Consider the following 15,966-nt stretch of genomic DNA (forward strand, 5'->3'; position numbering starts at 1 on the left):
GAGTTGCTTGCGCCCTAAAGGAGGAGTTATTCAGATTCATTGCAGTGGGCGGCGGCTGCAAAACGCACCATTCTTCTTGTTTTGGCTCTGCAAAGCAGCCTTTTCAAGGGTTGGCTTGGGTGACAAAATGTCTTGTGTAGGCGTGGGTTTGTCTCCCTCTCGCTCTCTCTCCCTAAGATGTGTCCGGCATAGGCCAGGGTGCCACTCGAGGCCCAAACCAATTCTGGTTATCGCTTCTCGGCCTTTTGGCTAAGATCAAGTGTAGTATCTGTTCTTATCAGTTTAATATCTGATACGTCCCCTATCTGGGGACCATATATTAAATGGATTTTTAGAACAGGGAGATGGAAAAAGAGCTTGCTCTGTCCACTCCACGCATTGACCTGGTATTGCAGTACCTCCAGGAACGGTGCACCCCTTCTTAACCCAGTTTCCAAAAGCAGAACTCAATTCACCTGATTCATATTAGCCCGATTTAATGAATTGGAAGAAAGCATACGTCTTCATATGCACCTCAATTTGGCCCATTCACTTTTCACACTTCCTCCTTTTGTTTTTTATCTTTCACACTTTTGACTTTCTTTATTCATCCAAATAGCAAACTCATCACCACTCAACCTGACCAACTCGGCTATGTCCCCGTGCTGCAGTTCTCTGTCTTATCTAGATCATTTGCAATTGAATGGAATAGATCCCTTTTGGACAAAGTGGATTCACCTGCTGCTGCAGTGACCACAGGTGTGATAACATCTAGAATTGGCATCTGGTGCGATCTCTCCGCTTCCACTCCAAAGAAAGTTACCTGTTTATTCCTATCATGCATTGGTTTTTGGGGTTTTCTTTGAGTAATGATGATCTCTTTAGTAGTCTGTTGGCGCCCTCTCCTGGAGGAATAGTTTGCTTGCTCTTGGACATTCTAAAAGAGAGGTCATGATAGACATTGAGCTTCTGAGCTCAATTGGGGACAGTCATGGGTGATGAATGTTTGCAACCTACTGCGAAGCCTCATACCGCAATATAAGGAACGTCAAATACTAAGAAAGGGCGGCCTATGAAAGAATTACTACTTTCAATAAGTACACTTAAACGGCTAATTGGGAATAGAAAAACTGTAAAAAGCCCTCTGAGAAAGCCCCCCTCTAACCTTTGATAGTAAGCTTTTCTGTAGTCTGCCTGTTGATGTATTTTCCGTTTGAACTGTGCACAACATGAAGAGACGGAACACTGGCGGCTTGTCACAATGCCCCCCGATGACATCACAATAGCGCTGCTGCCTAGAAAACAAGCTGCGCAGAAGAAGTTGTTCTTTGGGTGGGAGGGTGGGCTAGTGGAAGGAGGGGGCAATCTCTTTTTTTCCCGGGTGGTAGGGGGATGACAGGAGAAGGGAAGCGGGTGGTGAGAAAGGTACAGAGGGCAGGGTTTGGGGGCTGGGAAGGAAAGGGAAAAGATTAGGGTTTGGGGATGATGAAAGGGCTTTCTACGGGTAAGGATGGCAAAGGGTGGCAGTGACGGAAAGTCAGGCAACCTGTCCTGTCCGTCTTTTTGTATCGTGAATTGGAAAGACTGCAAGGGGGAGGGGAGTTGCTTGCGCCCTAAAGGAGGAGTTATTCAGATTCATTGCAGTGGGCGGCGGCTGCAAAACGCACCATTCTTCTTGTTTTGGCTCTGCAAAGCAGCCTTTTCAAGGGTTGGCTTGGGTGACAAAATGTCTTGTGTAGGCGTGGGTTTGTCTCCCTCTCGCTCTCTCTCCCTAAGATGTGTCCGGCATAGGCCAGGGTGCCACTCGAGGCCCAAACCAATTCTGGTTATCGCTTCTCGGCCTTTTGGCTAAGATCAAGTGTAGTATCTGTTCTTATCAGTTTAATATCTGATACGTCCCCTATCTGGGGACCATATATTAAATGGATTTTTAGAACAGGGAGATGGAAAAAGAGCTTGCTCTGTCCACTCCACGCATTGACCTGGTATTGCAGTACCTCCAGGAACGGTGCACCCCTTCTTAACCCAGTTTCCAAAAGCAGAACTCAATTCACCTGATTCATATTAGCCCGATTTAATGAATTGGAAGAAAGCATACGTCTTCATATGCACCTCAATTTGGCCCATTCACTTTTCACACTTCCTCCTTTTGTTTTTTATCTTTCACACTTTTGACTTTCTTTATTCATCCAAATAGCAAACTCATCACCACTCAACCTGACCAACTCGGCTATGTCCCCGTGCTGCAGTTCTCTGTCTTATCTAGATCATTTGCAATTGAATGGAATAGATCCCTTTTGGACAAAGTGGATTCACCTGCTGCTGCAGTGACCACAGGTGTGATAACATCTAGAATTGGCATCTGGTGCGATCTCTCCGCTTCCACTCCAAAGAAAGTTACCTGTTTATTCCTATCATGCATTGGTTTTTGGGGTTTTCTTTGAGTAATGATGATCTCTTTAGTAGTCTGTTGGCGCCCTCTCCTGGAGGAATAGTTTGCTTGCTCTTGGACATTCTAAAAGAGAGGTCATGATAGACATTGAGCTTCTGAGCTCAATTGGGGACAGTCATGGGTGATGAATGTTTGCAACCTACTGCGAAGCCTCATACCGCAATATAAGGAACGTCAAATACTAAGAAAGGGCGGCCTATGAAAGAATTACTACTTTCAATAAGTACACTTAAACGGCTAATTGGGAATAGAAAAACTGTAAAAAGCCCTCTGAGAAAGCCCCCCTCTAACCTTTGATAGTAAGCTTTTCTGTAGTCTGCCTGTTGATGTATTTTCCGTTTGAACTGTGCACAACATGAAGAGACGGAACACTGGCGGCTTGTCACAATGCCCCCCGATGACATCACAATAGCGCTGCTGCCTAGAAAACAAGCTGCGCAGAAGAAGTTGTTCTTTGGGTGGGAGGGTGGGCTAGTGGAAGGAGGGGGCAATCTCTTTTTTTCCCGGGTGGTAGGGGGATGACAGGAGAAGGGAAGCGGGTGGTGAGAAAGGTACAGAGGGCAGGGTTTGGGGGCTGGGAAGGAAAGGGAAAAGATTAGGGTTTGGGGATGATGAAAGGGCTTTCTACGGGTAAGGATGGCAAAGGGTGGCAGTGACGGAAAGTCAGGCAACCTGTCCTGTCCGTCTTTTTGTATCGTGAATTGGAAAGACTGCAAGGGGGAGGGGAGTTGCTTGCGCCCTAAAGGAGGAGTTATTCAGATTCATTGCAGTGGGCGGCGGCTGCAAAACGCACCATTCTTCTTGTTTTGGCTCTGCAAAGCAGCCTTTTCAAGGGTTGGCTTGGGTGACAAAATGTCTTGTGTAGGCGTGGGTTTGTCTCCCTCTCGCTCTCTCTCCCTAAGATGTGTCCGGCATAGGCCAGGGTGCCACTCGAGGCCCAAACCAATTCTGGTTATCGCTTCTCGGCCTTTTGGCTAAGATCAAGTGTAGTATCTGTTCTTATCAGTTTAATATCTGATACGTCCCCTATCTGGGGACCATATATTAAATGGATTTTTAGAACAGGGAGATGGAAAAAGAGCTTGCTCTGTCCACTCCACGCATTGACCTGGTATTGCAGTACCTCCAGGAACGGTGCACCCCTTCTTAACCCAGTTTCCAAAAGCAGAACTCAATTCACCTGATTCATATTAGCCCGATTTAATGAATTGGAAGAAAGCATACGTCTTCATATGCACCTCAATTTGGCCCATTCACTTTTCACACTTCCTCCTTTTGTTTTTTATCTTTCACACTTTTGACTTTCTTTATTCATCCAAATAGCAAACTCATCACCACTCAACCTGACCAACTCGGCTATGTCCCCGTGCTGCAGTTCTCTGTCTTATCTAGATCATTTGCAATTGAATGGAATAGATCCCTTTTGGACAAAGTGGATTCACCTGCTGCTGCAGTGACCACAGGTGTGATAACATCTAGAATTGGCATCTGGTGCGATCTCTCCGCTTCCACTCCAAAGAAAGTTACCTGTTTATTCCTATCATGCATTGGTTTTTGGGGTTTTCTTTGAGTAATGATGATCTCTTTAGTAGTCTGTTGGCGCCCTCTCCTGGAGGAATAGTTTGCTTGCTCTTGGACATTCTAAAAGAGAGGTCATGATAGACATTGAGCTTCTGAGCTCAATTGGGGACAGTCATGGGTGATGAATGTTTGCAACCTACTGCGAAGCCTCATACCGCAATATAAGGAACGTCAAATACTAAGAAAGGGCGGCCTATGAAAGAATTACTACTTTCAATAAGTACACTTAAACGGCTAATTGGGAATAGAAAAACTGTAAAAAGCCCTCTGAGAAAGCCCCCCTCTAACCTTTGATAGTAAGCTTTTCTGTAGTCTGCCTGTTGATGTATTTTCCGTTTGAACTGTGCACAACATGAAGAGACGGAACACTGGCGGCTTGTCACAATGCCCCCCGATGACATCACAATAGCGCTGCTGCCTAGAAAACAAGCTGCGCAGAAGAAGTTGTTCTTTGGGTGGGAGGGTGGGCTAGTGGAAGGAGGGGGCAATCTCTTTTTTTCCCGGGTGGTAGGGGGATGACAGGAGAAGGGAAGCGGGTGGTGAGAAAGGTACAGAGGGCAGGGTTTGGGGGCTGGGAAGGAAAGGGAAAAGATTAGGGTTTGGGGATGATGAAAGGGCTTTCTACGGGTAAGGATGGCAAAGGGTGGCAGTGACGGAAAGTCAGGCAACCTGTCCTGTCCGTCTTTTTGTATCGTGAATTGGAAAGACTGCAAGGGGGAGGGGAGTTGCTTGCGCCCTAAAGGAGGAGTTATTCAGATTCATTGCAGTGGGCGGCGGCTGCAAAACGCACCATTCTTCTTGTTTTGGCTCTGCAAAGCAGCCTTTTCAAGGGTTGGCTTGGGTGACAAAATGTCTTGTGTAGGCGTGGGTTTGTCTCCCTCTCGCTCTCTCTCCCTAAGATGTGTCCGGCATAGGCCAGGGTGCCACTCGAGGCCCAAACCAATTCTGGTTATCGCTTCTCGGCCTTTTGGCTAAGATCAAGTGTAGTATCTGTTCTTATCAGTTTAATATCTGATACGTCCCCTATCTGGGGACCATATATTAAATGGATTTTTAGAACAGGGAGATGGAAAAAGAGCTTGCTCTGTCCACTCCACGCATTGACCTGGTATTGCAGTACCTCCAGGAACGGTGCACCCCTTCTTAACCCAGTTTCCAAAAGCAGAACTCAATTCACCTGATTCATATTAGCCCGATTTAATGAATTGGAAGAAAGCATACGTCTTCATATGCACCTCAATTTGGCCCATTCACTTTTCACACTTCCTCCTTTTGTTTTTTATCTTTCACACTTTTGACTTTCTTTATTCATCCAAATAGCAAACTCATCACCACTCAACCTGACCAACTCGGCTATGTCCCCGTGCTGCAGTTCTCTGTCTTATCTAGATCATTTGCAATTGAATGGAATAGATCCCTTTTGGACAAAGTGGATTCACCTGCTGCTGCAGTGACCACAGGTGTGATAACATCTAGAATTGGCATCTGGTGCGATCTCTCCGCTTCCACTCCAAAGAAAGTTACCTGTTTATTCCTATCATGCATTGGTTTTTGGGGTTTTCTTTGAGTAATGATGATCTCTTTAGTAGTCTGTTGGCGCCCTCTCCTGGAGGAATAGTTTGCTTGCTCTTGGACATTCTAAAAGAGAGGTCATGATAGACATTGAGCTTCTGAGCTCAATTGGGGACAGTCATGGGTGATGAATGTTTGCAACCTACTGCGAAGCCTCATACCGCAATATAAGGAACGTCAAATACTAAGAAAGGGCGGCCTATGAAAGAATTACTACTTTCAATAAGTACACTTAAACGGCTAATTGGGAATAGAAAAACTGTAAAAAGCCCTCTGAGAAAGCCCCCCTCTAACCTTTGATAGTAAGCTTTTCTGTAGTCTGCCTGTTGATGTATTTTCCGTTTGAACTGTGCACAACATGAAGAGACGGAACACTGGCGGCTTGTCACAATGCCCCCCGATGACATCACAATAGCGCTGCTGCCTAGAAAACAAGCTGCGCAGAAGAAGTTGTTCTTTGGGTGGGAGGGTGGGCTAGTGGAAGGAGGGGGCAATCTCTTTTTTTCCCGGGTGGTAGGGGGATGACAGGAGAAGGGAAGCGGGTGGTGAGAAAGGTACAGAGGGCAGGGTTTGGGGGCTGGGAAGGAAAGGGAAAAGATTAGGGTTTGGGGATGATGAAAGGGCTTTCTACGGGTAAGGATGGCAAAGGGTGGCAGTGACGGAAAGTCAGGCAACCTGTCCTGTCCGTCTTTTTGTATCGTGAATTGGAAAGACTGCAAGGGGGAGGGGAGTTGCTTGCGCCCTAAAGGAGGAGTTATTCAGATTCATTGCAGTGGGCGGCGGCTGCAAAACGCACCATTCTTCTTGTTTTGGCTCTGCAAAGCAGCCTTTTCAAGGGTTGGCTTGGGTGACAAAATGTCTTGTGTAGGCGTGGGTTTGTCTCCCTCTCGCTCTCTCTCCCTAAGATGTGTCCGGCATAGGCCAGGGTGCCACTCGAGGCCCAAACCAATTCTGGTTATCGCTTCTCGGCCTTTTGGCTAAGATCAAGTGTAGTATCTGTTCTTATCAGTTTAATATCTGATACGTCCCCTATCTGGGGACCATATATTAAATGGATTTTTAGAACAGGGAGATGGAAAAAGAGCTTGCTCTGTCCACTCCACGCATTGACCTGGTATTGCAGTACCTCCAGGAACGGTGCACCCCTTCTTAACCCAGTTTCCAAAAGCAGAACTCAATTCACCTGATTCATATTAGCCCGATTTAATGAATTGGAAGAAAGCATACGTCTTCATATGCACCTCAATTTGGCCCATTCACTTTTCACACTTCCTCCTTTTGTTTTTTATCTTTCACACTTTTGACTTTCTTTATTCATCCAAATAGCAAACTCATCACCACTCAACCTGACCAACTCGGCTATGTCCCCGTGCTGCAGTTCTCTGTCTTATCTAGATCATTTGCAATTGAATGGAATAGATCCCTTTTGGACAAAGTGGATTCACCTGCTGCTGCAGTGACCACAGGTGTGATAACATCTAGAATTGGCATCTGGTGCGATCTCTCCGCTTCCACTCCAAAGAAAGTTACCTGTTTATTCCTATCATGCATTGGTTTTTGGGGTTTTCTTTGAGTAATGATGATCTCTTTAGTAGTCTGTTGGCGCCCTCTCCTGGAGGAATAGTTTGCTTGCTCTTGGACATTCTAAAAGAGAGGTCATGATAGACATTGAGCTTCTGAGCTCAATTGGGGACAGTCATGGGTGATGAATGTTTGCAACCTACTGCGAAGCCTCATACCGCAATATAAGGAACGTCAAATACTAAGAAAGGGCGGCCTATGAAAGAATTACTACTTTCAATAAGTACACTTAAACGGCTAATTGGGAATAGAAAAACTGTAAAAAGCCCTCTGAGAAAGCCCCCCTCTAACCTTTGATAGTAAGCTTTTCTGTAGTCTGCCTGTTGATGTATTTTCCGTTTGAACTGTGCACAACATGAAGAGACGGAACACTGGCGGCTTGTCACAATGCCCCCCGATGACATCACAATAGCGCTGCTGCCTAGAAAACAAGCTGCGCAGAAGAAGTTGTTCTTTGGGTGGGAGGGTGGGCTAGTGGAAGGAGGGGGCAATCTCTTTTTTTCCCGGGTGGTAGGGGGATGACAGGAGAAGGGAAGCGGGTGGTGAGAAAGGTACAGAGGGCAGGGTTTGGGGGCTGGGAAGGAAAGGGAAAAGATTAGGGTTTGGGGATGATGAAAGGGCTTTCTACGGGTAAGGATGGCAAAGGGTGGCAGTGACGGAAAGTCAGGCAACCTGTCCTGTCCGTCTTTTTGTATCGTGAATTGGAAAGACTGCAAGGGGGAGGGGAGTTGCTTGCGCCCTAAAGGAGGAGTTATTCAGATTCATTGCAGTGGGCGGCGGCTGCAAAACGCACCATTCTTCTTGTTTTGGCTCTGCAAAGCAGCCTTTTCAAGGGTTGGCTTGGGTGACAAAATGTCTTGTGTAGGCGTGGGTTTGTCTCCCTCTCGCTCTCTCTCCCTAAGATGTGTCCGGCATAGGCCAGGGTGCCACTCGAGGCCCAAACCAATTCTGGTTATCGCTTCTCGGCCTTTTGGCTAAGATCAAGTGTAGTATCTGTTCTTATCAGTTTAATATCTGATACGTCCCCTATCTGGGGACCATATATTAAATGGATTTTTAGAACAGGGAGATGGAAAAAGAGCTTGCTCTGTCCACTCCACGCATTGACCTGGTATTGCAGTACCTCCAGGAACGGTGCACCCCTTCTTAACCCAGTTTCCAAAAGCAGAACTCAATTCACCTGATTCATATTAGCCCGATTTAATGAATTGGAAGAAAGCATACGTCTTCATATGCACCTCAATTTGGCCCATTCACTTTTCACACTTCCTCCTTTTGTTTTTTATCTTTCACACTTTTGACTTTCTTTATTCATCCAAATAGCAAACTCATCACCACTCAACCTGACCAACTCGGCTATGTCCCCGTGCTGCAGTTCTCTGTCTTATCTAGATCATTTGCAATTGAATGGAATAGATCCCTTTTGGACAAAGTGGATTCACCTGCTGCTGCAGTGACCACAGGTGTGATAACATCTAGAATTGGCATCTGGTGCGATCTCTCCGCTTCCACTCCAAAGAAAGTTACCTGTTTATTCCTATCATGCATTGGTTTTTGGGGTTTTCTTTGAGTAATGATGATCTCTTTAGTAGTCTGTTGGCGCCCTCTCCTGGAGGAATAGTTTGCTTGCTCTTGGACATTCTAAAAGAGAGGTCATGATAGACATTGAGCTTCTGAGCTCAATTGGGGACAGTCATGGGTGATGAATGTTTGCAACCTACTGCGAAGCCTCATACCGCAATATAAGGAACGTCAAATACTAAGAAAGGGCGGCCTATGAAAGAATTACTACTTTCAATAAGTACACTTAAACGGCTAATTGGGAATAGAAAAACTGTAAAAAGCCCTCTGAGAAAGCCCCCCTCTAACCTTTGATAGTAAGCTTTTCTGTAGTCTGCCTGTTGATGTATTTTCCGTTTGAACTGTGCACAACATGAAGAGACGGAACACTGGCGGCTTGTCACAATGCCCCCCGATGACATCACAATAGCGCTGCTGCCTAGAAAACAAGCTGCGCAGAAGAAGTTGTTCTTTGGGTGGGAGGGTGGGCTAGTGGAAGGAGGGGGCAATCTCTTTTTTTCCCGGGTGGTAGGGGGATGACAGGAGAAGGGAAGCGGGTGGTGAGAAAGGTACAGAGGGCAGGGTTTGGGGGCTGGGAAGGAAAGGGAAAAGATTAGGGTTTGGGGATGATGAAAGGGCTTTCTACGGGTAAGGATGGCAAAGGGTGGCAGTGACGGAAAGTCAGGCAACCTGTCCTGTCCGTCTTTTTGTATCGTGAATTGGAAAGACTGCAAGGGGGAGGGGAGTTGCTTGCGCCCTAAAGGAGGAGTTATTCAGATTCATTGCAGTGGGCGGCGGCTGCAAAACGCACCATTCTTCTTGTTTTGGCTCTGCAAAGCAGCCTTTTCAAGGGTTGGCTTGGGTGACAAAATGTCTTGTGTAGGCGTGGGTTTGTCTCCCTCTCGCTCTCTCTCCCTAAGATGTGTCCGGCATAGGCCAGGGTGCCACTCGAGGCCCAAACCAATTCTGGTTATCGCTTCTCGGCCTTTTGGCTAAGATCAAGTGTAGTGTTGTTCGAAGAGGTGGTTTAAGCTCCAGGCCACCTTAGTACAATGATACAATGCACACTGGAAGGTTGCGCTTGCTAGTACTCTGGGTGGATAGTATATTCATCTAGAGGAAAACATGGCCCTACCAGGATCGAGGCTATTAGACTGAGTAAGGGTGGGGGGCTATGGTACAACGTGCCCCAGGACTGACGACCCTGGAGTGAGTCTGAGCTTGCTGGCTTGGGACCCCGGCAAGCCTTGGGCTCTGTAGCACACCGTACCTTGCCTTTTCATACTTTTTGAGCATATTACCCTATCCCGGCCTTCTGGCTAGGAAGGGAAATTTTTATAATCCCGGTCGGAGGTCTGGTCAGCTTTGGGCTGAGAAACTAACACCCGGTTGGAGGTCTGGGTCAGCTTCGGCTGAGAAACCAACACCCGGTTGGAGGTCTGGGTCAGCTTCGGCTGAGAAACCAACACCCGGTTGGAGGTCCGGTTAGCCTTGGGCTGAGAAACCAACACCGGTTGACGGTCCGGGCAGTTTCGGCTGCGAAACCAACAACTAGTAGCTCTCTACTCCACTTGGGTAAGATGCCTGGGTGGACGCTGGGAGCAACGACAAGGCTCAACCAGGCTTCGGCTTGGGAGAGCACCGAAGATCCCTGACCCTTGCTGTGGCCTTCTGGCTCGGAGGGACGGGGTTGATTTTTGGGGACCCTCTCCTCACGGTGGGGTCCACACGAATCCTAGCCTTTGCACTGTTTTTGGTGTGACTTCGGTCATGCATTTTTTGTGGTGCTTTGGAAAGCTTCATTAAATCAAAAATCTGTTCTTATCAGTTTAATATCTGATACGTCCCCTATCTGGGGACCATATATTAAATGGATTTTTAGAACAGGGAGATGGAAAAAGAGCTTGCTCTGTCCACTCCACGCATTGACCTGGTATTGCAGTACCTCCAGGAACGGTGCACCCCTTCTTAACCCAGTTTCCAAAAGCAGAACTCAATTCACCTGATTCATATTAGCCCGATTTAATGAATTGGAAGAAAGCATACGTCTTCATATGCACCTCAATTTGGCCCATTCACTTTTCACACTTCCTCCTTTTGTTTTTTATCTTTCACACTTTTGACTTTCTTTATTCATCCAAATAGCAAACTCATCACCACTCAACCTGACCAACTCGGCTATGTCCCCGTGTGTAATACTTATTCTATGTTCTGAGGATTTCGATAGCGTAGGGCAATGACAATCAGAGACGAGTTCCGGGTACAAGATGTTTTATAGTATGTCACCACGGTAGATACAGAACAAACACAACAACACAATAACACATACAATACTTTCCGGAATAGACGCGCAGGGGATTCCCGGGGCCACGCACCGGACTCCCCCAGGGAGACCACCAGAGCGAACCCCTATACAGGGACTGTCCGGCAATCTACCCCGGAAGGCCTAAATGCGCAGCAGCCGGGATAAGGAGCAAGCGGTAAAGTCAATGAGTGTCCGTACGGAAATGTTTGTCCAGAATGGTTACGAACCAAAAGAGAACCAGGCGGAGTGCTGACCGAAGATGGTAAACGGAATCCGGGCACAGCCTTGAAGAGCCGGGTACAGTCCAGAGTCAATCGGTAGGTAGTCTTTTAGGGGAATCCAGAGGCAATCAGGAATAAGCAGCAAACACAGCAGGAGCACACGGCAGGCAGTATACTCAGGCACTGGACTGGGCTGGGAGGCGGCCTTTTAAGCAGCTGGACAGGAAGTAGGGCAACAGAACGGTAACCTCCATGTTAACCGAGGGCAAGGGCAGTCAAAAGAGAACTGGAAAACCTGGAAACCTGACATTACTCCCCCCCCCCACAGACGGCCTCAGGACGGATCAGGGCCAGGTTTGTCCGGGTACCGTCGATGAAACTGAGCAATCTTCCGGGGTGCCCGAATGTTACCCACCGGTTCCCAGGAATCGTCCTCGGGGGCGTACCCCTGCCAACGTACCAGATACTGAAGCCGACGACGATGGAGCCGGGAGTCAATAATGTCCTCAACCACGAACTGCTCCTCGCCGTCGACCATCACAGGCGGAGGAGGAGGCACAATACGACCATGAAACGTATTAGGGGAAACGGGTTTGAGGAGAGACACATGAAAGACCGGGTGTACCTTTAGATGGTGCGGTAACCGTAGCCGACAGGCCACAGGGCTCACGATCCCGGTGATTTTAAACGGACCGATGAATTTTTGTCCTAGTTTTTGCGAAGGAACACCCAATCTCAGGTTTTTGGTGGATAACCATACAGAGTCCCCTACCTTATACATGGGTGCCGGTTTCCGGTGAGTGTCCGCCGACCTCTTGTAACGCTCCTGGGCCGTAGCCACGGTGTCCTTTAGAACCTCCAGATTTTGTCGTATTTCTGTCACTCTGTCCTCCACCGCTGGTACCGAAACCGCAACCGGTGACCTAGGCAAAATAGTCGGATGGTAACCCAGGTTAGCGAAAAAGGGCGTTACCTTAGTGGAGCTGCTCTGTGTGTTGTTGTAGGAGAACTCCGCCAACGGAAGCATCTTCAACCAATCGTCTTGGAGATGGCTGACATAACAGCGAAGGTATTGTTCCAGGGTTTGATTCGTCCGTTCGGTTTGTCCATTTGTCTGAGGATGGTATGCAGAAGACAAACAGACATCAATCTGGAGTGCCGTACAAAACCCCTTCCAGAATCTAGACGTGAACTGCACGCCCCGATCGGAGATGATCTCATCCGGTACCCCATGCAATCGGAATACGTTCTGGACAACCAAAACCACTGTCTCTGCGGCTGAGGGAAGACCGGTACACGGAATGAAGTGAGCAGCTTTAGTCAATCGATCCACCACCACTAAAATGGTATTATGCCCGCCTGAGACTGGCAACTCCACAATAAAATCCATGGAGATAGACCCCCAAGGGCGAGATGGCACGGGTAACGGTTGGAGGAGTCCCGTAGGAGCCACACGAGGGACCTTGCACCGGGCACAAACCACACATGAGTGGACATAGTCCTTCACGTCCTTTAAACAGGTAGGCCACCAGAAAAACCGGCTCAGAAATTCCTGCGTCTTCTGTACCCCCCTATGACCGGCCAACACGGAGTCATGAACCAACTTGAGAACCCGAAGTCTTACGGCCTCCGGGACATAAATGCGTCGTTCTCTTAACCACACACCATTCCGAAGAACAAGAGTTACATCATTCGGGGGGGCAGCAAGAAATACATCACCATCATAGGCCAGCTTGATGTCCTTCCACAAGTCCTGGTCCTGGATTACTCCAACGAAATTGGCATCTGATAACACGGTCTGCGACGGGGTTCCAGGCACGGAGTCCACGGCAGGGATTCGGGACAAGGCATCGGCTTTCCCATTACGTGAACCTGGACGGTATGTAACAACAAAATTGAATTGGTTAAGAAATAGGCTCCAACGGGCTTGTCGTGGAGACAGGCACCTGGCAGACTTGAGAAATTCCAGATTACGATGATCTGTGAGTACTATCACTTGCTGCGCGGCTCCCTGTAAATGGTGTCTCCATTCCTTGAAGGCGGCAATAATCGCCAATAATTCCTTATCCGCAATGTCGTAGTTCCTTTCCGCAGGGGACAACCTGCGGGAGAAGAAGGCACACGGATGCAGGAGACTCTTGTCCCCGGTCCTTTGAGAAAGAATGGCCCCTAATGCGTAGTCGGAAGCGTCGACCTCCACGATGAAGGGAAGTGCGGGATTCGGATGCACTAGTATGGGTGCTGAGGTAAAACATCCCTTGAGACGATGGAACGCTTCCTGAGCCTGGGCGGACCATACAAACTTCTGTCCTTTCTTAGTCAACAGGGTGATGGGACGAACAATCTCTGAAAAGTTACGGATAAAGCGTCGGTAAAAGTTGGCAAAACCGACAAAGCGTTGTACCTCTTTGATGTTTCCCGGTTCCGGCCAGTCGAGAATGGCTTGTATCTTGCTAGATTCCATGTTCAGTCCCTGAGGAGAGATGACATAACCTAAGAATTGTATTTGTGAGCAGTGGAACTCACATTTCTCCAGTTTAATGTACAGGTGGTTGTCCCTCAGCCGGGTAAGTACGGTCTTGACGTGCTCCTGGTGTTCCTGGAGAGAATCAGAAAAGATTAGAATATCATCCAGATAGATCACCATGAATTGGTCCATGATATCCCTGAAAATATCATTAACTAGATGTTGAAATGCCGCAGGAGCGTTACAAAGTCCAAAAGGCATCACTAAATACTCAAAATGTCCGTACCGACATCGGAACGCGGTCTTCCACTCGTCTCCGGGACGTATACGAAGCAGATTATATGCCCCACGGAGGTCCAATTTGGTGAATATCTTTGCCTGTTGGACTCTCTCCAATAGCTCCGGAATCAACGGTAACGGATACCGGTTCCGGATGGTTATTTTATTCAGTTCCCGGTAGTCAATACAGGGTCTCAGAGTCCCCTCCTTCTTTTTCACAAAAAAGATGGGTGCCCCTGCGGGCGAGGTAGACGGGCGAATAAATCCCTTGGCCAGGCTTTCATCAATATACTCCTTTAGGGCTTCTAGCTCAGGTGCCGCCAACGGGTAAACATGACCAAACGGGATTTCTGCCCCTGGGAGTAAGTCTATGGGGCAATCATACGGTCTATGCGGAGGAAGCCGATCGGCCTTTCTTTTGTCGCATATGTCAGCGAAGTCACGATAAACCGAGGGTAAAACGGGTACCTGTACCGTGCCTTCTGCATGTGGTGTTACCGGAACCGGAACAGTTGGACAAATGGCCGGATCACTCTGCGGTGGGAAGGATATCTCCTTAGTTTCCCAATTGATGACCGGATTTGTAGACCGTAGCCACGGAATACCTAAAATAATCGGAAAATGTGGAGAAGTGATCATCATGAAAATAAGAGTCTCCTGCTGACCTGGTTTCATCACGCATTCTAGCGGTACTGTTTCCCGATCCACTGGTCCAGATGTTAACGGAGATCCGTCTACCGTCTCCATGGTAACCGGTGAGGATCTTTGCTGAGTCCGGATACCGTGTTTACTAGCAAAAGAAAAGTCCATGAAATTTCCCCCTGCCCCAGAGTCTATCATTGCAGAGGTAGGAATTAGCTGTCCCTCCCACCGGATCTGAATGGGGAGTGAACAATGGGTATATTTCCCTTCTGAGTCCTTCGGTGAGGTAGACATTACAGTCAAGGGAAATACCGCATCCAAGTGTCCACTTGCCTCAGAGATATCAGACTCTGCGTCCGTGTTATCACACTCTGCCATGGCTGCCAATACCTTATTTGGGCGATTCGGACGTTTCGGGCAGTCGATTAAGAAATGGTCCGATTGACCGCAGTAGAAACACAAACGCTCACGGAGCCGGTGTTCACGACGTTCGTTGGTCTCTCGCTTTTGTAGAGAGTCCACTTGCATAGGAACGTCCTCAGCCTCCCGTGGCGTCCTGAAAGCAGGTTCTCTGGAAGGAAACGTATTATTATTTATACGGTTTATAGCTGCCCATTTTTCCTGTCTACGTTCCGTCAAACGGGTATCTATGCGCACACAGTGCTGGAGAAACAGGTCAAAATCCCCTGGGGATTCGGAACGGGCTAACTCGTCCTTGATGGTACCGGACAAACCCTTTCTGAAAACGGACAATAATGCATTGTTTCCCCAGTCGGTGTCTACCACTAACCTCCTGAACTCAGTGGCGTATTCAATGACAGAGCGCTTTCCCTGACGTAAGGAAAGGAGAGCAGATTCAGCGGTAGCACGGCGATTCGGATCATCAAACATCTGCGCCATTGCGTTCAGAAAGTCATCTAGGTGATTTAAACGGATGTCCCGGTTCTCTATCATAGGATTAGCCCAAGCCAGTGCTCGTGAGGTTAATAACATGATGATACATAACACCTTTGACCGGTCAGAACGGTAATAATCAGCATGTACATCGAAAAACAGTATACATTGGTTAATAAATCCACGGAACTGACTACGATCACCATTGAAACGGAATGGGGGTAACCTAGGCATACCGGCAGCTGGTACGGACGTAGTGGGGACGGCTTCCTGAGCCTCCACTCTGACTTGCAAATCCTGTATAGCCGGACCCAGTACCTGGTGATCATGGCCCAGCTGCGCTTCCACATCTCTAAGCTTAGTCTGCACCACCTCCATCTCCTGCTGCAGGGAGTTAATCATGGAGAACAGCTGATCTACTCCTCGTGTCTCA

At 48.0% G+C, this 15,966-nt stretch overlaps 7 non-coding genes across 7 annotated transcripts; all 7 read left to right on the forward strand.

Moving 5' to 3' along the window:
• Positions 1-229: 229 nt before the first annotated feature.
• On the forward strand, positions 230-420 carry LOC142276519 (U2 spliceosomal RNA). Its single transcript, XR_012739956.1, has one exon. It is a non-coding gene; the product is annotated as a U2 spliceosomal RNA (small nuclear RNA).
• A 1,387-nt stretch (positions 421-1,807) lies between these two features.
• On the forward strand, positions 1,808-1,998 carry LOC142276531 (U2 spliceosomal RNA). Its single transcript, XR_012739967.1, has one exon. It is a non-coding gene; the product is annotated as a U2 spliceosomal RNA (small nuclear RNA).
• A 1,387-nt stretch (positions 1,999-3,385) lies between these two features.
• Positions 3,386-3,576, forward strand: LOC142276543 (U2 spliceosomal RNA). Its single transcript, XR_012739978.1, has one exon. It is a non-coding gene; the product is annotated as a U2 spliceosomal RNA (small nuclear RNA).
• Positions 3,577-4,963: 1,387 nt separating this feature from the next.
• Positions 4,964-5,154, forward strand: LOC142276547 (U2 spliceosomal RNA). Its single transcript, XR_012739981.1, has one exon. It is a non-coding gene; the product is annotated as a U2 spliceosomal RNA (small nuclear RNA).
• Positions 5,155-6,541: 1,387 nt separating this feature from the next.
• LOC142276549 (U2 spliceosomal RNA) lies at positions 6,542-6,732 on the forward strand. The gene has a single exon (XR_012739982.1). It is a non-coding gene; the product is annotated as a U2 spliceosomal RNA (small nuclear RNA).
• Positions 6,733-8,119: 1,387 nt separating this feature from the next.
• On the forward strand, positions 8,120-8,310 carry LOC142276520 (U2 spliceosomal RNA). Its single transcript, XR_012739957.1, has one exon. It is a non-coding gene; the product is annotated as a U2 spliceosomal RNA (small nuclear RNA).
• Positions 8,311-10,499: 2,189 nt separating this feature from the next.
• On the forward strand, positions 10,500-10,692 carry LOC142276544 (U2 spliceosomal RNA). The gene has a single exon (XR_012739979.1). It is a non-coding gene; the product is annotated as a U2 spliceosomal RNA (small nuclear RNA).
• Positions 10,693-15,966: the final 5,274 nt, after the last annotated feature.

Source organism: Anomaloglossus baeobatrachus, unplaced genomic scaffold (genome assembly GCF_048569485.1).
Source record: "Anomaloglossus baeobatrachus isolate aAnoBae1 unplaced genomic scaffold, aAnoBae1.hap1 Scaffold_3993, whole genome shotgun sequence".
Classification (NCBI taxonomy): Eukaryota; Metazoa; Chordata; class Amphibia; order Anura; family Aromobatidae; genus Anomaloglossus; species Anomaloglossus baeobatrachus.